The 25,975-nt window shown below is 40.9% G+C and overlaps 1 protein-coding gene across 6 annotated transcripts in view; it reads right to left on the bottom strand.

The window, feature by feature from the left end:
* LOC122557329 (wiskott-Aldrich syndrome protein family member 3-like) overlaps positions 1-21,665 on the bottom strand; it is a 103,457-nt gene extending 81,792 nt beyond the window's left edge. For 4 of the 6 annotated variants that reach the window (XM_043704917.1, XM_043704922.1, XM_043704916.1 and 1 more), the window contains exon 1: positions 21,479-21,665. The gene's annotated coding sequence lies outside the window, so the exon portion shown is untranslated. Of the gene's footprint in view, positions 1-10,310; positions 10,389-21,478 lie in introns of all 6 variants that reach the window. The other 2 variants (XM_043704921.1, XM_043704918.1) reach the window with 1 other exon arrangement.
* Between the last annotated feature and the right edge of the window lie 4,310 nt (positions 21,666-25,975).

Raw genomic sequence — 25,975 nt, forward strand, 5'->3', positions numbered from 1 at the left:
AAAACAATCCTTACCTACTTTGGCCTACATGTAGCTCTTGCACCAGAGCACTGTGGTTGATTCTTAACTTCCCTGTAGAATGGCCCAGAGAGCAAATCAATTCAAGGGCAATTAATAATGGGTAACAAATGCCAGTCTTGTCAATGATGCCTGTATAAGATGAAAGAATTTTTTAAAATGATATACAAGCTGCGGGTGACCATGGGCCTCCTGTCATTCCATCCCTCTCCTTCTATCTTCTGGATAGAGACAGAGAGAGAGAGAGACAGAGAGACAGAGAAACACAGAGAGAATGAGAGAGCAAGTTTCAGACTTGAGACAGAAGAGGCACAATGACTTGATTGGACATCACTGCCACCAACATTAGAACTGCGCATAACCTGGAGGTCAGCATGGCATTGGAATCTGCCAGAGCTGAGTTTGCAACTAAAGGAAAGAATAACTCATAAGTCAATTTACTGAAAGACAAGATCAAAGACAAGATAAAGACAAGCTCTGCCACAGACTGACAGCCTTTGCCTCTATCAAGAAGCATGGTGAAGCGCAGCTCAGAGGATATTGCACAGAGTTTGGAGCACATTCTTTTCACTGTGCTAGTTGCTGCCAACTCAATGATAACATTAGCAAATCTACTTGTAAAGCACTGTCTAAATTCTCCATAAGCTTTAACTGCAGAACAGGTAAAAGCCATGCAATATCTATTTGGTTCCATGGGAGCTCAGACAAGTCAATGAAATTGATGTCTGTGCTCATGCAGGTAATTTGATTAAACTGATACCATTATTACTGCGGATATCAGTGCCCAAGGAACCCCAGGGTTGCATATAGTCCAGCAATCTGTCCTCCAAGAGGTCTGGGAGAGATGAGATTCCTCCCCCTTGAGGTGACAGTGGTTCCATGGAACATTTAACCGGCTGTCCTCTCTCTGAGTAACAGCTTTTATGTTCCCATCACCACCACTCCACCTGCAAACTTGCTGCAATTTCTCAGTCACTCAACTCAGATGGCTGTCACCCATGTCATGTCAGCAGTCCAAAGCCAGACCTTTTAAGGCCCAGAGCTACTTGAAAATACACTACCTATCATCCCCTCAGTGAGTGGCAGCCATTATTCTCAGCCATGTTGCAGATAAGGGGATAATACAGTTCAGGGCAGGCCACAGGAGAACAATGCAGATTAACAAGTCAGTTTTGTTTGTTCAGTTATCTATCTTCGGACAAAATGTTTATGAAATGGTTTTAGTTTGTTTTTGTTTTGTTGGCCAAGGTGATGCCGAGATGGAGTGTCTAAAGTCAATGTTATATGGGGGAAGGACAGATGGGTGGCTCCAAAGAGAAACTGTCCTATGGAAAAGAAAGCAAAAGGTTTTAGATTTCCAGGTACCAGGTAGAAGATCAATTCTACAGTATCTTTTACGGACATCAATAGTGCCATCCTCACTCCAAAATGAATCTTCAGATTGCATTGAAAGTACGCTTCTGTGATCATCCATTGGCTGATCATCCTGGGTTGGAAATGTGTTGCTGGAAAAGCGCAGCAGGTCAGGCAGCATCTAGGGAACAGGAGAATCGACGTTTCGGGCATTAGCCCTTCTTCAGGAATGAAGGGCTAATGCCCGAAACGTCGATTCTCCTGTTCCCTAGATGCTGCCTGACCTGCTGCGCTTTTCCAGCAACACATTTCCATCTCTGATCTCCAGCATCTGCAGACCTCACTTTCTGATCATCCTGGGTTAAATACAGCACAAAAAGTGCTTTCTAAAAAGCCATGGTGAGCTGTGGGCCCTTCTTTGCAGAGGTTCCATCTCTACTGTGCTTAAACCATTTCTTGTCAATGTTGTGGACTCAAAGTAAATGCAACCACAAATCCACATCTCTCATGCAGACTGGATGCATCAGGTCCTTGGGCCTCCATCAATATCTGCAACACTTTCACCACAAAACATCCAAAACAATACTATAGCACTTCCACCTGCTTTGGCATGAGTAGTAAGTTTAAGAATTGGATCTTTGTCCTTTAACTATGTTATTACAGGGCCTCATTTGCTACTGAATGCACGCTCAGATGATAGTGATTGGCATGGGTGTTAAGTGGTCATATTACACACCAATTTTGAGTAGTGTGTGTCAAAAGTGGCAGATAACATCAATCAGAAATCGCCTCACTCCCTTAGTACATGTATAGTATACTTGAGCTAGTGCTGTGTTACACAGGGGACCTCACAGAATGCAGAATAAGTGCCTGACAAGATGGCACCACCGCCTCCCATTTTAGGACTTTGGGGCTCCTGTAACATAGGCACTAATGGTATTACAGAGCACAAAATCACAGCATAAAATATCATCCATTAAAAAGAATAGGAGATCTTGAGTTAATGTCTACTCTCATGAAATTTTAGTCATTGTAACTATCTATCTCAACATCACTATGTTAACAACTGCCATTAATAAACACATAGGCAGGCAACCAATAATTTTCATAAGGAGTCCTCAATTTAACATGCTTGCTAAACAAATCTTTTGTCAAACAATATGAGAATAGATTCATCCTAAACACAATTATTTATAAATCCCAACAAAATAACTAATAGCTTCCTTACATTGCTCAAGGTTATTGAATTCAGAAGAAAAATTTGCAAAAAAAACCAACTGGAGAAAAATAGTTTGACCTAATATTGACTGGTGTTAAAAATTATTTCACCTCGTCTTCATTAAGTCTGAGGTTTCTTTGGTGTTGGCAAACACTAGTTTTCTATTTAGTAACCCTTACCTTCCAAATTCAAAGAGTTAAATATAATTTCCAAAAACGGAAAACTGTTTTAGCATTATTTTACACTGCCATACAGGATACAAGAATATTTTTTTCCATTCTTTCATGTACTGTGGGTATTGCTAGTTAGCTAAACATTTATCGCCTTCACTAGTTGCCCTGAAGAGGGAGTGGTGGAGAGCTTTCTTGAACTGCTGTAATCCATTTGGTGTAGTTATGCTCGCACTGCTGTTCAGGGACAAATACTAGGTTTTTGACACAGCAACAGTGAAGGAATAGTGATATTTCTAGATCAGGATGGTGTGTGGCTTGGAGGGGAACTTGCAGGCAGTGATGTTCCCATGTATCTGCTTCCCTTGTCATCATAGGTTTGGACGGTGCTGCCTAAGGAGCTTTGGTGAATTTCTACATGACAATGTATAGATAGTACAGACTGTTGCCTCTGAGCTTTGGTGGGGGAGACAGAGCATGTCTAAGGACATGGTGCCAATGAAACAGGCTGCTTTCCCCTGGATAATGTCAGGTTTCTTAAGTTATGTTGGAGCCGCACCCATCCGGGGAAGTGGGGAGTATTTCATAACATTCCTAACTTGAGCCTTGAAGATTTTGGATAGGCTTTGAGGAGCCAGGAGGGGAGTTACTCACTGCAAGTTTCCTAGCTTCTGACTTGTTCATATAAATACTAGCTTCAGTATTTATATGGCTAATCCAGTTTAGTTTCTAAACAATAGTAATCCCAGGATGTTGACAGTGAGAGATTCAACAATGGTAAAGCAATTGAATGTCAAGAAGCAATGGTTAGATTCTCTCTTACTTGAGGTAGCTATTGTCTGTGTTCAGATCTGTTTTCACTGGGGAAGACACAAGCAATCTCCCAGAGGTAACAGTGGCTGAAGGACCTGAACTTCAGGGAATTTTATATTTGCCAGGAATTGGTGTTGGAGAGACTGTTAGGTCTGAAGGTTGATAAGTCCCCGGGGCCTGATGGTTTACATGCCAGGGTACTGAAGGAGGTGGCTCAAGAAATCGTGGATGCGTTGGTGATTATTTTCCAGAGTTCGATAGATTCGGGATCAGTTCGTGCAGATTGGAGGGTGGCTAATGTTGTACCACTTTTTAAGAAAGGTGGGAGAGAGAAAGCAGGAAATTATAGACCAGTTAGTCTGACTTCAGTGGTGGGAAAGATGCTGGAGTTTATTATAAAGGATGAAATTACAACACATCTGGATAGCAGTAACAGGATAAGTCAGAGTCAGCATGGATTTCCAGGCACTGACCAGTGGGGTACCGCACGGATCAGTACTGGGACCGCAGCTTTTTACAATCTATCTTCAGGATATACAAGATGGTATTCGCAATAACATTCGCAAATTTCATCAGCTGGGTGGCAGGGTGAAATGTGATGAGGATGTTAGGAGATTACAGGGTGACCTGGACAAGTTAGGTGAGTGCTCAGATGCATGGCAGATGCACTTTCACGTGGATAAATGGATCCTTATCCACTTTGGTGGCAAGGACAGGAAGGCAGATTACCACCTAAGTGGAATCAATTTAGGTAAAGGGGCAGTACAGAGAGATCTGGGGGTTCTTGTACACCACTCAATGAAGGTAAGCATGCAGGTACAGCAGGTAGTGAAGAAGGCTAATAGCATGCTGGCCTTCATAACAAGAGGGATTGAGTATAGAAGCAAAGAGGTCCTTCTGCAGCTGTACAGGGCCCTGGTGAGACCACACCTGGAGTACTGTGTGCAGTTCTGGTCTCCAAATTTGAGGAGAGACATTCTGGCTATTGAGGGAATGCAGCGTAGGTTCACGAGGTCAATTCCTGGAATGGCGGGACTACCTTACGCTGAAAGACTGGAGCGACTGGGCTTGTGTACCCTTGAGTTTAGAAGACTGAGAGGGGATCTGGTTGGGACATATAAGATGATCAAAGGATTGGACACTCTGGCGGCAGGCAACATGTTTCCGCTGCGGGGTGAGTGCCGAAACAGAGGACACAGCTTAAAAATACGGGGTAGACCATTTAGGACAGAGATGGGGAGAAACTTCTTCACCCAGAGAGTGGTGGCTGTGTGGAATGCTCTGCCCCAGAGGGCAGTGGAGGCCCAGTCTCTGGATTCATTTAAGAAAGTGTTGGATAGAGCTCTCAAGGATAGTGGAATCAAGGGTTATGGAGATAAGGCAGGAACAGGATACTGATTAAGGATGATCAGCCATGATCATATTGAATGGTGGTGCAGGCTCGAAGGGCAGAATGGCCTACTCCTGCACCTATTGTCTATTGTCTATTGTCTGGCACTGATGTTATGTGAATGCTCCTTGCCACTTCTCAGTTCAAACATGGCTATCAGCCAGGTCATGTTGCATTTGGATATGGAACGCTTTAGCATCTGAGGAGTTGTGAAAGGTACTGAACATTATGCAAACACTTCACTTCTGTTGGAGGGAAAATTGTTGAATAGTTGAAGATGGTTGGATCTGGAATATTACCCTGAGGAACTCCTGCAGAGATACCCTGGAGCTAGGATGAAAAAATGCACATTATTTGTGCTAGATGTGCCTCCAACCAGTGACGTGTTTTCTCCTGATACCTACTGAGTCTAATTTTGCTCGGGTTCTTTGATATAATTCTCAGGTAAATGAAGCCATGATGTCAAGACCAGTCACTCTCACTTCACCTACTGATTCAGCTCTTTTGTCAACTTCTGAAACATGTCTAACCCTGGTGAAACCCAAACTGGGCATCCATGGGCAGATTATTACTAAGCAAGTTTTTCTTGACAGACTGTCCAAGAACCCCTTCATTACTTTATTAACAATAGAATAATCGGCTGGACTGGATATGTCTTGCTTTTTGCACACAGGAGATATCTGGGCAATGTTCTATATTATCAAGTAGATGCCAGTGTTGTAGTTGTACTGCAACACCTTGGCTAGGGATCCAGCAAATTCCAGAGCATGTATCCTCAATCGGAGGGTCATAGAGAGGTACAGCACGAAAACAAACCCTTCGGTCCAACTCGTCCATGTCGACCAGATATCCCAACCTAATCTCGTCCCATTTGCCAGCACTTGGCCCATATCCCTCTCAATCCTTCCTATACATATACCCATGTAGAAGCCTTTTAAATGGTGCGATTGTACCAGCCTCCACCACTTCCTCTGGCAGCTCATTCCATACACACATCACCCTCTGCATGAAAAAGGTGCCCCTTAGGTCTCTTCTTTTCCCCTCTCACCCTAAACCTGTGTCCTCTAGCTCTGGACTCCCCCACCCCAGGGAAAAGATTTTGTCTACTTATCCTATCCGTGCCCCTCATGATTCCTATTGCCAGAATGTTGTCGGGACTTATAGACTCTACAACATCAAGTGCCTTCAGCCATTTTTTTGATATCACATGGAATGAATCAAATTGGAAAATTAAGAGGATCTAAGGTTCCTGCCAAGGACAGCCAAGTGAAAGTCTTCCTAAAACTAAACAAGGATTTTTGGAATGTATGATTTTACCAGAGATTTGTGCATAATTTCAGTCTAATAACTGTATCGTTCACACATTTTTTAAAGGAAAAAGCAAAAGTGGTATTCTCAACAGAATGCAAATTAGCTTTTGAGAAGCTGAAGGCAATTGTTAAAAATGAAGCTTTGTTGATTGCCCCTAATTTTTTCAAACCTTTCAAAGTGGCAGTCGATGTTAATGTTTTGGATGTTGGTGCTTTCTTATTACAGGATGTTGTGTGGGAATAGATATGCTAGTGCAGTACTTCTCCAAGAAACTAAACCAGTATCAGAAGAAGTATTCTACTGTAGAAGAGATTTCGAGATTGTTGTTAGCCCTTCAGCATTTTAGAGTTCATACCCAACATGGTAACAGGGAAATATTATAATAATTCACTAGTCTTCATTAAAAAGTTTAAAAAATAGAATGCATGACAATTGGGATGGAGCCTTTCATTTCAACCATTTGATGTGCTGCTACAGAACTCAGGAGAAACTTGTTCTATTAAGCAATCCTTCTCATTGCTAGCCTCCAATATCACATATAGAGTCATAGAGTCACAGAGATGTACTGTTAGAATCTTTTCTGATAGATATTGCCTGTGAATCTTGAGCCTTCAGGGCACTGCAGTGGTCATCAGCGGAAGTTCCTTCTAACATTAGGAATTACTGTGACTTCTGGCGATGACTTGGTTAAGTCAATGATCTGGCTACTACATGGTCGCTTGACATCATATAAAAATACCTGGAATCTTTTCCTGCAATCATTCATCTTTTTAGCCTCAACTGGACTTCCATGATTATAGGTGTCGTGTGACTTACTCTCCTGCCAAATCATTCCCACAAATAAATCAACTCTATCTACCAGTAATTTCTTAATTACCCCAACTACCACTAGTTGAGACAACATGTCATACTCCTACAGGACCTGTAAAGTGGAAGTGGGATATATCTTCCACCTTTTCCATCACCAACACTTTGGCTTTCATTGGACTCTCTGGATGGAAAATTAAAACCTGATCCAGGAAGACAGTTTTCCAGGACCCTGTATCTCTCAATAATTATTGGCTTGGATGCTGCTTTTGGAGATGTATAGCTATCTTTTTTTAAAAACCCTTCATATCTCTCATCTACCTTTACTACTTCTTTTACATTCACAAGAGTGTCTATCCCCAGTCTCTTATTTGTAGTTAAAACTACAATCTAATCTGTAGTCTTTTCTTTCTAGGTTTCTTTTTTGGACATATTCTTCCAATTCCAATAAGTTCCATAGCTTTCCATTTCAATTCCAGCATTCCAAATGAATGTGTCCCACTTTGTTACCACAGAGGCAACTTGACTTCTGATTTTCGCCTCAGTACTTTTTGTTCTGATGTGAGGAGATGATCTTGGGGGGCTCCTAGCTAACCATTCCTTACCTTGACTACTTGCCTTCTTTTCACTATCTTATCTTATTTCCCTTTTGAAAGTATAAAAGGTGACAGAAAAAAGATTTAGTTTTACAGATTAACTCAATTGTCAGCCATTATTGCCAACTTCCAGCAGTTGCAACTCTTTGGTCCTCACAGCGCCTGAGACCCGGGTTCAATTCCCGCCTCAGGCGACTGACTGTGTGGAGTTTGCACGTTCTCCCTGTGTCTGCGTGGGTTTCCTCCGGGTGCTCCAGTTTCCTCCCACAGTCCAAAAGATGTGTAGGGTCAGGTGAATTGGCCATGCTAAATTGCCTGTAGTGTTAGGTAAGGGGTAAATGTAGGGGTATGGGTGGGTTTCGCTTCGGCGGGTCGGTGTGGACTTGTTGGGCCGAAGGGCCTGTTTCCACACTGTAATGTAATCTAATCTAATCTAATCCCAAGACACATCTTCTATGAGTAAAGCGTAGATTTCCTGTGTTCTACCTGTCAATTTGCCATGTGTGAACAAGTCCTCTTCCACCCAATTCATTTGTCGAGCCATATTCTCAAATGCATGAATAATATCTTTGATCCATTTCCTCAGATGTTGGTAGGGTCTGTGCAAACATAAATGTTTCTCTACTAGACCTCAAATTATGGTTCAGGTTCTGCTTGCTAGGTAATAAGAGCCTATGGTATTGGAGGTAGTTTTTTTTAAGCATGGACAGAAGATTGACTAAATACTAGAAGACTGAGATTTGGGATAAGGGGGACATTTTCAGGATGGTTAACCTGTAACCAGTGGAATACCATAGTGATCAGTGCTGGTGCCACAACTGTTTATAATATTTATCAATCACTTGAATAAGAATATTAAATGTACTTGAGCCAAATTTGCAAGTGATACAAAAATAGGTGGAAAGGAAGTGATGGGGATAATACTAGAGTCTGCAAAGGAATACAGACAGGTTAAGTGAGTGAGCAAAAACTTGGCAAATGTAATATGAGAACATAAGAAATAGGAGTAGAAGGCGGCCATATGGCCCCTCAGGCCTGCTCTGCCATTCAATAAAATTATGGCTGATCTTTTCGTTTCACTTATCTGCCCCCTCACTAGAACCCTTAATTTGTTTACTGTTCACAAAATCTACCTTTGCCTTAAAAGGAGGCAGCCTCAACTGCTTCAGTGGGCAGGGATTTCCACAGATTCACAACCTTTTGGGTGAAGAAGTTCCTCCTCAACTCAGTTCTAGATCTGCTTCCCCCTTATTTTGAGGCTATGTCCCCTAGTTCTAGTTTCTCATGCTAGTGGAAACAAGCTCTCGGTTTCTCTCTTAACTATTCCCTTCATTACTGTATGCGTTTTTATAAGATCCCCCCTCATTCTTCTAAATTCCAATCTACTAAATCTCTCCTCATAAGTCAAACTTCTCAATTCTGAATCAATCTAGTGAACCCCCTCCACCCTGCACCCCCTCCAGTACCAGAACAACCTTTTTCAAGTAAGGACACCAAACCTGTACACAGTACTCCAGGTATGGCCTCACCAGCACCCTATACACTGCAGCATAACCTCATGACTTTTAAATTCCATCCCTCCAGCAATGAAGGACAATATTCCATTTGCCTTCTTAATTACCTGCAGCACTTGCAAACTAACTTTTTGTGATTCATGCACAAGGACATCCAAGTCCTTCTACACTGCAGTATGCTTCAACTTTACATCATTTAAAGAATAGTCCAGTATGTTTAGTATGTTTAACCATACAAAATGCTGGTGCGGCCACACTTGGAATATTGTGTATAGTTCTGGTTGCCCCATTACAAAAAGAATGTGGAAGCATTGGAAAAGGTGCAGAGGAGATTTATCCCCAGGATGTTGCCTGGTCTTATAAGGAAAGGCTCAGAGACTTGGGTCTTTTCTCATTGGAAAGAAGAAGGCTAAGTGGGGATTTGATAGAGACATACAAGATGATTAGAGGATTAGATAGGGTAAACAGAGAAAGACTTTTTCCTAGGATGATGACGTCAGCTTGTATGAGAGGGCATAACTACAAATTGAGGGGTGATAGATTTAAGACTGATGTCAGAGGCATGTTCTTTACACAGAGTGTGGTAAGGGCGTGGAATGCCCTACCTGCTAAGGTAGTCAACTCAGCCACATTTGGGAGATTTAAACAATCCTTAGATAAACTCATGGATGATTTTGGGATTGTGTAGGGGGGCGAGCTGAGAAAAGTCCATAGGTCGGCTCAACATCGAGGGCCGAAGGGCCTGTTGTGCACTGTATTGTTCTATGTTAGTTTCTGAGCATTTCAATTTTTTATTTAGTTTCTTTTCCTCTAGGAACCCATCTATAATCCCCGGATTTCCACATGCTTTTCCTGGCTTCCTGCCAGCACCGAAGAATCTACCTAAACCCATCATATTCCATGTCTTAATTTCTGCCACTTTGTCCAAGACATTCAAGCCCTGGAAATCCTTACATATGTTAATTTTAGGTGTCCTAATCATATCTATGAAACACAAGACTGAGGTTCCAAATCTTTATAACTTAATTTGCCTTCATCTATCACTTTCAATTCCATAATTAAATCTGCACCTTTCACCTCGGTTTATCAGCCGCAATAATCTGTGAAGATTTCACTTACTTTTAATCTGGAATTCTTGGAATGTTTCTGCATTCTTCTAAATTTCAGCTTTGGATTTTTTTTAAAAAAAATGTTTCTCTGAAACAAGTTGAAAATGGAAACAAGTCAGGAAATATCTCTGACAAATTTGAACATTAATCTTGAGTTGTAACATGTATTTCATTGGGAAGCTAAAATTAATGTATCCAAAGAGTTCTGTGGTTAAATTTCTTGAACAGAATGAGAGAAATTAGAATATGGAATGTGATGGGTTTAGGTGGAATTTTCGCAGCCTGCAGGAAGATTGACCTGGGTGCTCTTACCACAGTCCAAAGATGTGTAGGTAGGGTGGATTGGCCATGCTAAATTGCCCCATAGTGTCCAGGGATGTGCAGGTTAGGTGGATGGCCATGAAAAATTGCTCACAGTGTCTATGGATGTACAGGCCAGGTGGGTTCACCATGGGAAATGCGGGTTTACACAGGTAAGGTAGGGAGGTGGGTCTGGGTGGGATGTTCTTCAGAAGGTAGGTGGAGACCCGACAGGCTGAATGGCCTACTTCCACACTGTAGTGCACACCTATTTCTCCCTTAGTGCACTTTTATTTTGTCACTTTACCAGAGAATCTACTTTTTTCTCCCTCTTTACAGTCACTCAACAGCAGAAAAGATTTCAAACCCACTTGGAATTGAATATTAGTGCTGGTGTGATGCAAAAGTGATGAACTAGGCTGGATTAAGAGAAATGCCAATAACTAATGAAGGGAGAAAAAATGCGAAAGTCAAAAAGCCCAAAGATATGCTTGCAATAACTAGTAATTTTTCTTTAATTAGGCAGGTGCGGCTTTGAATCAAACATCTGTCTTCTATGTACAATCGCTGATGTTTTGTTCCTTGGTATAGTTTCTCAAAATAATGAACAGAGTATAATTTTGCAGAGTAGCATACAATAATATCTACAAGAAGCATATGTAGTTCACATTGTCATGATGGATATCATAAAATGCGATGCTCTGCACTATCACACCATCTCAACCACAACAAATAGTTCATGTGGGTCATATAAGAGGATGGTAAACTCAAAGCAAAGATCAGGTGTCCAAGATGACCAAAAGGCCCTTAATATAGTGAAACCTTAAAAAGGTCATTACACAATCAACCTTAACTTTACTGCTATCATCAGAAACCATGAGCTTTGGAAGAGTCATTATCATTTGCCTTATCAGTTATGAACTAAAATTTAATAGATATATTAAATCAATAATATAATTGATTAACTCAATTATTTTTACTTTTTTAAATATATAATCATGATATCACTTACCTCATCAGTTATGCACTAAAATTTAATAAATATATCTGATTAACTCGTGTTTTTTTGAGTACCTTTGCAATAACTTTGGTGTTGTCGGGGGGGCTAAATCACAATGCTACAATTCCCAACTGGAAATTATGCTCAGGGAGCATGGAGAAAGATTTTACAAACAATAATGTGATAATAACCAATTAATCTGTTTTAAGTAGTGGTAGTTGACAGATAAATATTGGAGGAGAAAGTGAGGACTGCAGATGCTGGAGATCAGAGCTGAAAATGTGTTGCTGGAAAAGCGCAGCAGGTCAGGCAGCATCCAAGGAACAGGAGAATCGACGTTTCCTGAAGAAGGGCTTATGCCCAAAACGTCAATTCTCCTGTTCCTTGGATGCTGCCTGACCTGCTGCGCTTTTCCAGCAACACATTTTCAGATAAATATTGGCCACAGCATCAGGGAAAACGCTGCTCTTCTTCAACAGTGACAAGAATCATTCACATCCATCTGAGATTGCTTTGAATTAATGATTCAACTGAAAGAAAGAGACCACCTTGCATGGCACAGCACTGCCTCAGCAAATGCAATTGAATGTCAGCCTAAAATTTGGCCTCTAGCCCTGCTAACTCAGAGGTAAAAATATGTCCAGAGCCACAGATGACACGATAAACAAGCTCACCTCACAGTGTGTTACAGACTTCATATTATCACATTCAAATACAATTAATGTATTGCATTAACTATAAGCTGTACTTGATTAGGGTTACCACCTAGGGGATATTTGTTGAAAGAAATAATAAGCTAACAGATGACTCAAAGCTTTGATTATTCTGTTTACATACGAGTACTACAGTAGCAGATTTCTTCAAGTGCTTCTTGAAATGACTCCACAGAGGCCGGTAACCCACAACCAAGTCACTCTTCATTTACAATTGGAGAGTGCTTAACACTGATCCAGCTCCCTCAGAGCCAGCCCTCAGCATCAACAGAACCTCTGACACGCCTCTTCATATCTGTCAGCCGTCATGAATTAGCCCCTTGTTTTCAATCACTGACAACAAAGATATTGCAAAAGTACTCAAAAAAACATGAGTTAATTGGATATATTTATTAAATTTTAATGCATAACTGATTAGGCAAATGATATCATGTTTCTTCCAAATATATTAACAGTACGAATTGGTGAACCAATATTCTATGATGGCCATCCGGCTGCATTGTTACAATCACTAGATCCCTCCCCTCTGAGTCAGAGGACATTGGCTGGTTCTTTTTCTGTAGCTCCTCCTGGGACAGGTTCCTCCAACTCTGCCTCTGATATGGCAGCATGTTATGCATAATAGCTCACTTCTTGCACACGCAGCATTCATTCTCTTCTTCAAAAGCATCAAGGCAACAACATTTACAGGGTCCATCTCAGATTCCAAGATATCTTCAACACTCGAAGAGGGAGAACCCATCAGTTCCAGAACAGTCGGAATGGCAGTCGAGGAGCCGGGCATGGTTTTGCTCCCGCACTGTTTGTGCATTTGCAACTTTCATATGGTTCGCATGTTTACAGTTATAGAGTCATAGACATGTACAGCACGGAAACAGACCCTTCGGTCCAACATGTCCATGCCGACCAGATATCCCAACCCAATCTAGTCCCACCTGCCAGCACCCGGCCCATATCCCTCCAAACCCTTCCTATTCATATACCCATCCAAATGCCACTTAAATGTTGTAATTGTATCAGCCTCCACCACATCCTCTGGTAGCTCATTCCATACACGTACCACCCTCTGCGTGAAAAGGTTGCCTCTTAGGTCTCTTTTATATCTTTCCTCTCTCACCCTAAACCTATGCCCTCTAGTTCTGGACTCCCCAACCCCAGGGCAACTTTGTCTATTTATCCTATCCATGCCCCTTATAATTTTGTAAACCCCTCAGCCGCCGACGCTCCAGGAAAAACAGCCCTAGCCTGTTCAGCCTCTCCCTAGAGCTCAAATACTCCAACCCTGGCAACATCCTTGTAAATCTTTTCCCAACCATTTCAAGTTTCACAACATCTTTCCAATAGGAAGGAGACCAGAATTGCATGCAATATTCCAACAGTGGCCTAACCAATGACCTGTACAGCCGCAACATGACCTCCCAACTCCTGTACTCAATACTCTGACCAATAAAGGAAAGTATACCAAATGCCTTCTTCACTATCCTATCTACTTGCGCCTCCATTTTCAAGGAGCTATGAACCTGCACTCCAAGGTCTCTTTGTTTAGCAACACTCCCTAGGACCTTACCATTAAGTGTATAAGTCCTGCTAAGATTTGTTTTCCCAAAATGCAGCACCACGCACTTATCTGAATTAAACTCCATCTGCCACTTCTCAGCCCATTAGCCCATCTGGTCCAGATCCTGTTGTCATCTGAGGTAACCCTCTTCACTGTCCATTACACCTCCAATTTTGGTGTCATCTGCAAACGAAGAAACTGTACCTCTTATGCTCGCATCCAAATCATTTATGTAAATGACAAAAAGTAGAGGACCCAGCACCAATCTTTGTGGCACTCCACTGGTCACAGGCCTCCAGTCTGAAAAACAACCCTCCATCACCTACCTCTGTCTTCCAACTTTGAGCCAGTTCTATATTCAAATAGCTAGTTCTCCCTTTATTCCATGAGATCTAACCTTGCTAATCAGTCTCCCATAGGGAACCTTGTCGAACGTCTTACTGAAGTCCATATAGTCACATCTACTGATCTGCCCTCATCAATCCTCTTTGTTACTTCTTCAAAAAACTCAATCAGTTTGTGAGACATGATTTTCCACGGACAAAGCCATGTTGACTATCCCTAATCACTCCTTGCCTTTCCAAATACATGTACATCCTGTCCCTCAGGATTCCCTCCAACAACTTGCCCACCACTGAGGTCAGGCTCACTGGTCTATAGTTCCCTGGCTTGTCTTTACTGCCCTTCTTAAACAGCAGCAGTACATTTGCCAACCTCCAGTGTTCCGGTACCTCACCTTTGACTATCGATGATACAAATATCTCAGCAAGAGGCCCAGCAATCACTTCTCTAGTTTCCCACAGAGCTCTCGGGTACACCTGATTAGGTCCTGGGGATTTATCCACCTTTAACAGTTTCAAGACATCCAGCACTTCCTCCTCTGTAATCTGAACATTTTGCAAGATGTCACCATCTATTTCCCTAGTTTATAGCTTCCATATCCTTTTCCATGCTTATATATCCTTATATATCACTGGACCTGACCTCATGCCAACCATGCCTCTTAACCCATGTAGGGTCATTCCCGTGGTTTCTAACCAAACATCACCTCCCAAAGTTAACTGCCTCTTTCACTTAGCGGAGTCTCATATCCAGCACTGTTGATCCTGATGCCATTTCCCAGGTCGAGGAAGATGAGATTTAAGCTGGTATGGAGTCTTCTCCCTTTTAGCAACTCTATTGGAACTATCCCTGTGGTTGCAGAAGGGGTGATCCTAAAATCAAATATAAACTGGGACAGTTTGGTATAATGTGAAGCTATAAGCTATTTCTTTAAGCCTGCCTTCAAAGCTTAGAATGCCCTTTCTATCAGACTATTGGATCATGGATGGTATGGAGCTGTCTTTATATAGTGAATACCATTTGATTTTAGGAAACACTCAAATCCCCCACTGGTAAACGATGGCCCATTATCTGTGACCAATACTTCCAGGAGACAGTGTAAGATGAACTCAGATTTTCTATCATATTCCCATGTTTGATGAATGAACTCTGTGCACATCCAGCTATTTTGAGTGGGCTTCCAAAAAGCCTAAAAAGATTGAGCACATTAAAGGACCTGCATAATCCACCTGTAACTGAGTCCAGGATTTACCCACCATTCCCACAAATGTGGAGGAGTTGATGGTGGTAATTTTGGTCCTTGCTGGCACTGCCTCACCAATACGGGTATATCTGCATCCAACCCTGACCGCCAGACATAATTTCTCACCGATACCTTCATTTTGGAAACCCTGGAGGAGTTCAGCCAGTATTTGGCGGTGACCTTTGCTCGAGACAATCACTCTTGATCCCCACAATAATATGCCGCCCCTACAGTAATCTGGTCTCTCCGGGTCCAAAAAGGTTTCAATTCTGGTTGCGATGGCCCTTTGATTCCCCCCATCTGCACCCGCTGTTTCAGTTTTAGGACCAGATCTTTATGCAACCAAAGTCTGATATTGTCAGCTGTGACAATTTAGTACCATTGCTGACTCTTCCAGTGATGGTACCACTAGTGGTGTATCTGCCAGTGGAGTTAACTGTTCCAAACCCAGGTGTGGGTCGACTTTCTAGCATGTGCACTCTCCTGGATACTGACCTATGAGTTCTCTTGCTCAGTTTAGGTCTAATGGTACTCTTTTGCTGTTTTGAGTCTGGATAGCGGCAGCAACTACAATGGTTTTCCGGCTGGGATAATGAAGAAAACTTTAAACATTTGACTAAGGCTTGGCTTTGCTTTGTGGTTTTGATGTGGGCTGACCTAGACTCCCTCTGTTCAGAACATATCTGGAGTGAGGCTATGCAATTGCCTTCACTCAAGCGGTGTTCCCCAAGCTCATTCGGACTGGCAAGGGTATCCACTTCCATTGGAATACCTTGCAAACCATATGCTCTATTTGCCGCATTTTCCAAAGATAAAGCCTGTTGTTAGAAGTCCAGTTGGGCTTCAGCTACTAGGTGCTTTTGCATGCTTCCGTCTTTAATCCCACATATAAAACGGTCTGTCAGCATCTCATTAAGGGTTAAATCAAAGTCACATGCCTCTGCCAGTCGTCTTTACCTAGTCAAAAATCCCAACATGGACTCCCCTGGTTTTCGAATTGTCAAGTAAAATCAATAGCATCTCAGAATTTGAGGAGGCTTAGGGGTCATAATAATATTTCTGAACTAAATCCACCAACTCTTGAAAGGTTTTAGTATCTGGTGTCTCAGGAAAAGTTACACTCCTAATAACCAAAAATACTGCAGGTCCACATGCTGTCAGGAGAATTACTCATTGCTTTTCATTTTCCCAATGTCAGTTGTCAGGAAAAAAAGTTAATTCTTTCCACATACTGGACCCAATCTTCGACAGCAGGATCATATGAGTCAAGGTTCCCAAAATAACAGCATGATGCCCCAGAAATGCTTAAAGACAACTGCTGCAAGTAAATTTCTTCAGGAGCGTGCTTTTCTCTCATCATCACTGAAATAACTCCAGAGAGGCCAGTATGCTATCATTCTTTATTTACACATGAAGAATCCTTGACACTAATCAAGCTTCCTTACTGTCAGCCAGGGTTCCCTGATTGGGGCTGTCAATCTGGTCCAATCAGGGAACTAATAATCTATATGGTCCACCTGGCTGACCTTGTTACAATCACTCCACGTCTGTTATTTATTAACAGAAAAATGAAAGTGAGAGAGAGAAGAAATTCAGGTTATCATCAGTAAGATTATATCTACATGCACCTTTGTTTTCCTTTGGTTCTTAACTGAGGAAATTATGACAAGGTGAGCCGGTTCTATGACTAAGCACCTTAAAGAAATTTTAAAAAAGCCTTAACATTTTCATAACCATTTACAGAAAAGAAAACAGAATATATTTCATAACACCAACAACCAAGATTAATAGCTAATTCTTTCCCAGTCAGAATCTCATTATACTTTACCTATGATTGCAATTTACCCTGTGTGTGCCCTAGAAGAGTGTTATCAAATTTCTACCAAGTCCTTGCAATCAATTCCTCAAAGACAAAGATATATGCATTTGTATTTCTCATTTTCAGTCATTTGAAGTTTGAGGGCTGAAACATCAGTAAAGTCTGATTTTTGAGTAACTGAATTCCATACCACAAGGATCAGTTACATGGAACTGCCTAGAAATATCAAAACAAAATAGCACAGAGAGTTTCAGATATCTGCAAATTAATGAGTAGCACCTGAAGTTCCACCATGCGCATGTACCAAACCAAACTCAAGCTTGTGCACCTCAGTTGTAAAATATTTAACCTACAATTAATTAGTATTTGCCTTTCATAAGTCTTACCTATCTCTGAAATTGTATTATGTAAAGGTTTTTACCTGTGTTCTCAGTTTCTCCACTTCTGCACTTTGACACTTTGCTCTTCTTACTATATCAAAACACTCAAAAGTTTCATTAATTTGCTGCTGTTAGATGACAATGTTTAAAGCTATCTTCTAATTTATAATGGAAAAAATAGTTAACTACTTTCTTCCTTCAAAATTATATTGAGCAAGGTGAGTCTCCAATATTTCTTCACCATTATCATTAGTTTTTGTCATCAAGAGAAACTAATGGATAATTTATGGGACCAAGTCACCAAATAATCCAGATTAGGTATAAGAGAAACAGATGCAGGAATATGAAAATCAGCAAAGCACTGGAATTAATTTTACATTTTCCTGTCAAAAAAGTGGCACACAACAGCTTGAAAGAATTATTTATGTGTTATGAACTTTTCTGGTGTTATAGTCATGGGCAAATATTCAATTAAATATAAATAAAATACACAAGACTATTTAAGTAAGTAATGTGATGTCTGAGACAAATAATTATTTACTGAAATGCTTAACAAACAAGATTGATTGATTTGGGTTCAAATCATCCATCAAAAACTATCAGAACAGAAATTTAAATAATTATCAAACTGAAACAGTTAATTTAACAAATATAATGTTGTTGCCAATACAAGTTACACCTTGGGAAAAAGCACTGATGAGATACTCTAACACTTCACAAAATCCCTTTTCTTCCTCTGTACCTTTGGAATCCAAAATATTGTTTTATCTTCTTACTCTTTAATCAACATCTTGATTTCTTTTCCATCCTACAAAGTGCTCAGAGATTGGTAAGAGAGGTACTATTAAATTAAGCTTTGCTTTGTTATATTTATTAGAAAAGCAATTGGCAATTTTAGGTGATAAATTATCCAATAAAACCTGAGAGTATTAAGAATAGCTATGCAATACTAGTTAGGTAGTTCTGTACTTTACCTTGTTTTTTTTAAAATCACCTGGTCAGATGTATTATGACTCATTCCACAGCAGGTGGAACTTGAACTCAAAACATCCGGCTGGGACAAGGATACTACCATCATCCCTCAAGATATATTGATTAGTATGCTAAATAAATTAATAATTATTATTATAAATGTTCAACCAATCTAGCAAATTGTCTACAGAACTGCAACTTACCATTTCATGCATCTGTCACAGAATGAGAAAGGACAATTTATCAAATAAAGGTTATTAATGCAATTTCTTTCACAAGCAGTCACTATCTGCCCAATTAAACAACAAAAAAGAACACTAATTTTAGATGATGCTTGCCTACAGCATAAATCTTCCTTCATAAGTGTAGGTTAGAGATAGTACAATTCAAAGACAATAGGCGTTTTGATCTGTGCTACAGGGTTTTACTCAGTACCCATCAATATATATTTATACAGCATCTTTAATGTAATGAAATGCTCAAAGCATTTCACAGGTGCATAAAGTAAAGCACAAAAAAACGTAAGAAAATATTAGACCAAATTACCAAATGTTAGTCCAAGGAGGTAGGTTTTAAGGAAGGAAAGCAAGGTAGAAAGGCAAAAAATATGTTGCAAGGTATTCTAGAGCTTGAAAAGTAAGCAACTGAAGACATGATTACATGGTGGAAAAGAATGTGCACAGGAAGCCAGAGAAAGGAATGCCATATCAGAAGATTGTGTGGGTGGAGTAAATTATAGAAACAGAATTTTGAAACCAAGAGGCTGCTTGCCTGTGAACCAATTACAGAGGTGATAGAGTAAACTCCAAGTTAACTCATGGGCTGAATTTCGGATAACATCAAATTTAGAGGTTAAAATGTGAGGAGTCAAGCAGGAATATATTGGGAAAGTCAAGTCAAGAGATAACAAAGATATGAATGAATCAGTATAAAAGTCTCAACTTATGAAGACTAGCACTACATGCTGTGATAAAAATAACTGCAAAATCAAAGCTTATCACTGCCAACAATATCTATTCAAACTGGTAAAAAAAAGTAAATACAGTTGCCAATGAATTAAGCATAATTCAATTGCCAAGATGGAGATCAGTGTGAGATGAACAAAAACTACCAAAGTTGCTATACTCTGACATGTGACATGCAAGTCTTCCTACTGGTTTATTGTTTTGCAATTCATTGACAATTATACCGTGTTTTCCAATTTGAGAGTGCTGTGATCTCTGATTCCAATGAAGGTTATTACTACACTGGTAGCTAAAGAATTACTGTAACAGTAGTTCTACTCTGCTCAGTCTCGAAATCCAAAGCATTACATGTGCATATATACACAAAATATTATATAACTATATAAGCAAATCTTTTTTTAAAATGATAACTCAGCAAGCCTACGATTTTAGGCCAGTGTCAATATATATAGTTGCAGCTCTGTTTCTTGCCACTCAGCAGCCTGACCCAGTTTCCATGACAGCAGGTATGGAGATTGCACCAGTAAGTCTACTACCATAAGTCACTGCTCCCTATTCAGTGTGACAAACAAGGATAAGAAAATAAAAATAACGGTGCACTTACCCTAAAAATACAAAAAGTCAAGGCAAGTTTAAAACATTTTCTGTAAAGCAAACCTTTAGAAGACTAGGGAATACAAACATTGCATTAAAAAGCAGTATAGAGTCACAGAGGTATACAGTATGGACAGTGAATTTTCTGTCAAAAATATTTAATTATATTTAATATACAAAATTCAGCACTGCACTCTTTTACATTATATTTGTTCACTTTTCACTCGGTGTATTTCAGTAATCAAGTGAACAAGTTTGAGATACAAAAACTTTAAACTGTTACTTTCCATCAGGGTTAGGGAGAGGTTGCCATGTCTCCCTTCTCTGCATATCTCAGTTACTGCATAACATGACCATCTTCTGCCAAGGCAAAATAAGTATAGGAATCAAATAGGACATGTGCAAAGGATGGGAACACAGCTCCAGTACTAATGTTTTGATTTTCTGCAAACTGAAGACAAATTAAAACCGTAATTTCTAATTTCTCTATGCAAGAAGATGCAAGAGTTAACTTATTCAATCAGCCAAAAATGCACAATTTTAAGAAGCAGGATCCTGTTTTTCAGTATTAACCTTAACAATTCTCAGAAACAGCATGCAAAAATAAAACAGGCTGGATCAAACCCAGTCCAATAGCAACCTTTGTAGCACATTGTGTTATGACATTCCAACATTTCCTAAATTAGTTTAAACTAACAATGAATCTTAACTGAAGTTCGGATGGTATTCACCAGACTGCATGATTACAAAGAGGATTATTTGAACAAATCACCATAAACGTATTATCACTTAATTCCGCTCCCTCCACCAACTTACAAATGCTAAGGCATCTTCTTTTAAACTGTTACAGCCACTGGCTGCATAAAAAGCAGAATTCAAATAGTTTTTTTTTTAAGCTTCAAAGTTAGTGAAGTACAGAAGCTAATAAGTCACTGAATATATCTCTAACGGGTGAGGTATTCTGCTGCCACCCTGGAATCCTGAGCTGTCCAGTTCAAATTCTAGCACCGCGGTTGTTGGAAACCAATAAATATTAAGTACCAGCCTATAATACTAGCGGTGATGACGATCTGCCTTTTGGTTTCATTGTCCACAGCGAATTGAAGCTATAGTCAGCTTCTCAACGTCATATCACTTCTAGCTTTCTCTCTAAATGCTATTTTTCCATGCTTTCGGAAACAGTTGCAATGGTGGGGTTTGGTTTTATTAATTCGCTCAGCTTTGGCGCAGATGGTTGCAGCCATTGTGATCTGTGTTTAAACAGACAACAGGCGAATGGGTTTTTCTTTTACCTGGTGCACTTACTGCTTCCGTGGTCTGGTGCAGATTTGAGGGCAGGTTAAACCCCCGATACCTGATCGCTGAGGATGCGTTTCCCTTCAGGCACCTTCATCTTTCCTGAAGATGCCGGCCGAGGAAGCGAACCTGTAGCTGCCGCATCTGGGTCCTGGTGAGAACCAACTCGCTGCCCGCAATGGGCAGCGCGCATGCGGCTGACATCCCGGACCACCACCTCCCCCCCCGCCCCCCCACACACACACACACACACACACACACAAACAAGCTTAAAAGGGCAATGCAGCTCCACGCCAGGAAAACCTGGTAGAAGCAACAAATTCATCACCAATTTGTATGGTTCTTGGTTTTTTTTGTTAGTATCACAGTGTGAAGTAAAATGGGAGCAATAACATTGAATGCAATCAATGATTAGGAAAAAACCATAAATTCCTTATATGCGAATGCAGACCGTGAAGCCATGAGAAATAGGAACAGGATTATGTTGTGCTCTGCCGTTCAGTAGGATCATGGCTGATCCGATATTCCTCACACCAATTTTCCTGCCCTTTCTGATAACCCTTGGTATCCGTCCTGACTAAGGATCTATCTCAGCATTAAGTATACACAGGGACTCTGCTCCAACAGCTCTCTGTCACAACGAGTTCCAAAGACTCAGAACGCTCAGAGAAGAAACTGTTCCTTACCTGTTTTAAATTGGCACCCTACTATCCTGAGGCTGTGCCCTGTCATCCCTCCGATGACGGAAAACATTCTCTCAGCATTTACTCTGTCAAGCCCCTTCAGAATCCCATATGGTTCATTGATATCACATCTCAATCTTCTAACTTCCAGTGAGCAGAGTCCAACCTGTTTAGCATTTGCTCAAAAGACAATCCCTCCACCCCAGGGATCGTCCTAGTGAATTTTCTCTGGACTGTCTCCAATGAAATGATATATTTTCTTAAATATGGGGATCAAAACTGCTCCCAATCCTCCAGATTACAATTGGACTTCCGTATTCTTATACTTTAGTCCCTTTGAAATAAGGGCCAATATTCCATTAGCTTTCTTGAATACCTGCTGCATCTGTGTTTTAGCTTTCTGTGTTTCTTGTACAAGTACCCACAAGTCCCTTTGAGTTGCAGTTTTCGTCAGTTTTTCTCCATCGCAATCATATTATTTTTTTTGTTCTCTCTTCTAAAATGAACAACCTTGTTTTCTCACATTATACCGCAATTCGCAACTTCTTGCCCATTTACTTAAACTATCAATATTGCTGTATAAATTATTTGTATTCGTCTCACAACCTGCCTTTCCACCTATTTTTGCAAAAGTGTCTATGGTGCATTGTTTCTTTTGTCCAAGTTATTAACAAACAGTTGTGGTCCCAGCACTGATTCCCATGGAAACGCACTGGTCATAGGTCGTCAAACTGAAAAAGAATCCCTTATCCCCACTCAGTGTTTCCAGTCATCGAGTCATAGAGTCCATGAGGCAATTTTCTATCCATGTCAAATTCAACCTCTCCAACCCCATGGACTCTTATCTTATGAGTTAACTTGTATGAGGTACCTTGTCAAATACTTTGATGCTTACTCAAATAATACTTAGCCCATTTTAACTCTGACCTGTCCAGTTATATTTTCCCAAATCATTATCTAACTATTTTATTTGACAACATTTGTTTGTGACAAATCCATGCTGTGGGAGTAAAACAAAAGAAACATAATATGTTCTTATAACCTGGATATTCTTATACTCAAAAGTATTGAAATTCCTTTTATTAGTAATTGTCCTGAAAAGCCTGCATGAGTGCAAAAAAAAACCCATATCGTACTAGCCTTGCTGTTTTCACTAACATTCGCAACAGCACAGAAACAGATCCTTCAGTCCAACTTGTCCATGCCAACCAGATATCCCAACCCAATCTAGTTCCACCTGCCAGCACCCGGCCCATATCCCTCTAAACCCTTCCTATTCATATACCCATTCAGATGCCTTTTAAATGTTGCAATTGTATCAGCCTCCACAACTTCCTCTGGCAGCTCATTCCATGCACATACCACCCTCTGCGTGAAAATGTTGCCCCTTAGGTCTCTTTTATATCTTTCCCTTCTCACCCTAAACCTATGCCCTCTAGTTCTGGACTCTCACACCCCAGGGAAAAGACTTTGTCTATTTATCCTATCCATGCTCCTCATGATTTTATAAACCTCTATCAGGTCACCCCTCAGCCCCCATAGCTCCAGGGAAAACATCCCCAGCCTATTCAACCTCTCCCTATACCTCAAATCCTCCAACCCTGGCAACATCCTTGTAAATCATTTCTGAACCCTTTCAAGTTTCACAACATCTTTCCGAAAGGAAGGAGATCGCAATTGCATGCAGTATTCCAACAGTGGCCTAACCAATGTCCTATTGTTATCTCAAAAACACTCAATGAAGTGTTTTTCTTCATTACCTTTTAGAATCTATGCATAATTGATGACTACTTCTACCACTGTACTAATAATTTGAGAGTAGACGGATGGGATAGTAATTGACCAGGTGGCATTTGACCTCTTGGTTTTTATGTACAGAATATACATTGACATTTTTCCACATTGCTGCGTAGATGCCAGTGTTGTAACTGTAGTGCACAGCTTGGCTAAAGGTGTGGCACGTTCTGGAGAACAAATCTTCAGCACTATTGTCAGAATGGTGTAAGGATTCATAGCCAATGCAATATCCAATAACTCCAACTGTTTCTTGACAGCAGTCAGGGTGAATCAAATTGGCTGAAGACTGTCATAGGTAATGCTGGGACCTCTGGAGGAGGTTGAGATTAATTATATGCTTGGCACTTCTTGTGGAAATTTGTTGAGAATGCTTCATTCTTATCTTTTATACTGATATGTTGGTTTCTCAATTATTAAGTATCTGAATGGTTGAGGAGCCTTCTCTTCCAGAGAGTTGTTTACTCATTCTCCATTGTTCATGTCTAAATGTGGCAGGACTGCAGAGCCTTGATCCATTCTTTTGATTGTGTAGTCACTTAGCCTTGTGAATGCCACATCTGAATATTGGGCAAGGAAGTGGTCCAGTTTTGTAGCATCACCTGGCTGACTCTCAATTTTGGTGCTTTTCCTGACATGCCCTCCTGCATTCTTCATTGAACAGAGTTGATCCCTTGATTTGATAAAGGCAGAATGGGAATGTGCCAAACTGTAAGGTTGTAGACAGGGCTAGAGCACAATTCAGTAAGCTGCTGTTTGCTAACATTGCCTCATGGATGCCCAGTCTTAAGTTAGTAGATATTTTTGAAATCTATCACAGTAATAGTGACACACAACATGGTGTAAGACATTTTCAACACGAAGGAGAAAGTGAGGATTGCAGATGCTGGAGATCAGATCGTGAGTGTGGTGCTGGAAAAGCACAGCAGGTCAGGCAGCATCTGAGGTGCAGGAGAATCAATGTTTTGGACATAAGACCTGATGAAGGGCTTATGCCGAAACATCAATTCTCCTGCTCCTTGGAATCTGACTGACCTGCTGTGCTTTTCCATCACCACACTTTCAACATGAAGGCAGGACTTAATCTCCACAAGGACTGTGCAGTGATTAGTCATACCACACCATCATGGACAGATGCAATTGCAGCAGGCAGATTAATGAGGATGAGTCAAGTATGATTTTCCCTCGTGCTGATTGCCTCATCACCTGTCACAGGCCCAAACTAGTGGGTACGTCCTTGAGGACTCGATCTGCTTGATCAGTCGAGGTTTTGCTGAGCCGACTTTGAGCTGGAAATTGAAGTCCCCCACTTGGAGAAAACACAAGGAGTGGCAAAGGCAAAGAACATACTCCAATTGGTGTTCAGCATTGAGGAGTACTGATTCATCTGCTGAGTGGACAGTAGGTGATAATTAGCCAAAGGTTTCCTTGTCCAAGCTTGAACTGTTGCCATGAATTTTTATTGTTGATGACTCTCAGGGCATTAAGGGCTACGGGGAGAATGCGGGTAAGTGGAGTTGAAATGCCCATCAGCCATGATTGAATGGCGGCGTGGGCTCGATGGGCTGAATGGCCTTACTTCCACTCCTATGTCTTATGCTCTTATGGTCTAACTTCTTCCTGACCAGACAGCTCTGTGTCATGGTTCTGTTGGGGATAGTCTGTTCCATTGACAGGACAAAGGTAGTGGTGTCTTGGAAATTATCTGTAAGGTAATCTGTAAGTCATAGAGTCATAGAGATGTACAGCATGGAAGCAGACCCTTCGGTCCAACCTGTCCATGCCGACCAGATATCCCAATCTAGTCCCACCTGCCAACACCCGGCCCACATCCCTCCAAACCCTTCCTATTCATATACCAATCCAAATGCCTCTTAAATGTTGCAATTGTACTAGCCTCCAACACTTCCTCTGGCAGCTCATTCCATACACGTACCACCCTCTGTGTGAAAAAGTTGCCCCTTAGGTCTCTTTTATATCTTTCCCCTCTCACACTAAACTTATGCCCTCTAGTTC

Source organism: Chiloscyllium plagiosum, chromosome 15, assembly GCF_004010195.1.
Source record: "Chiloscyllium plagiosum isolate BGI_BamShark_2017 chromosome 15, ASM401019v2, whole genome shotgun sequence".
NCBI classification, from domain to species: domain Eukaryota; kingdom Metazoa; phylum Chordata; class Chondrichthyes; order Orectolobiformes; family Hemiscylliidae; genus Chiloscyllium; species Chiloscyllium plagiosum.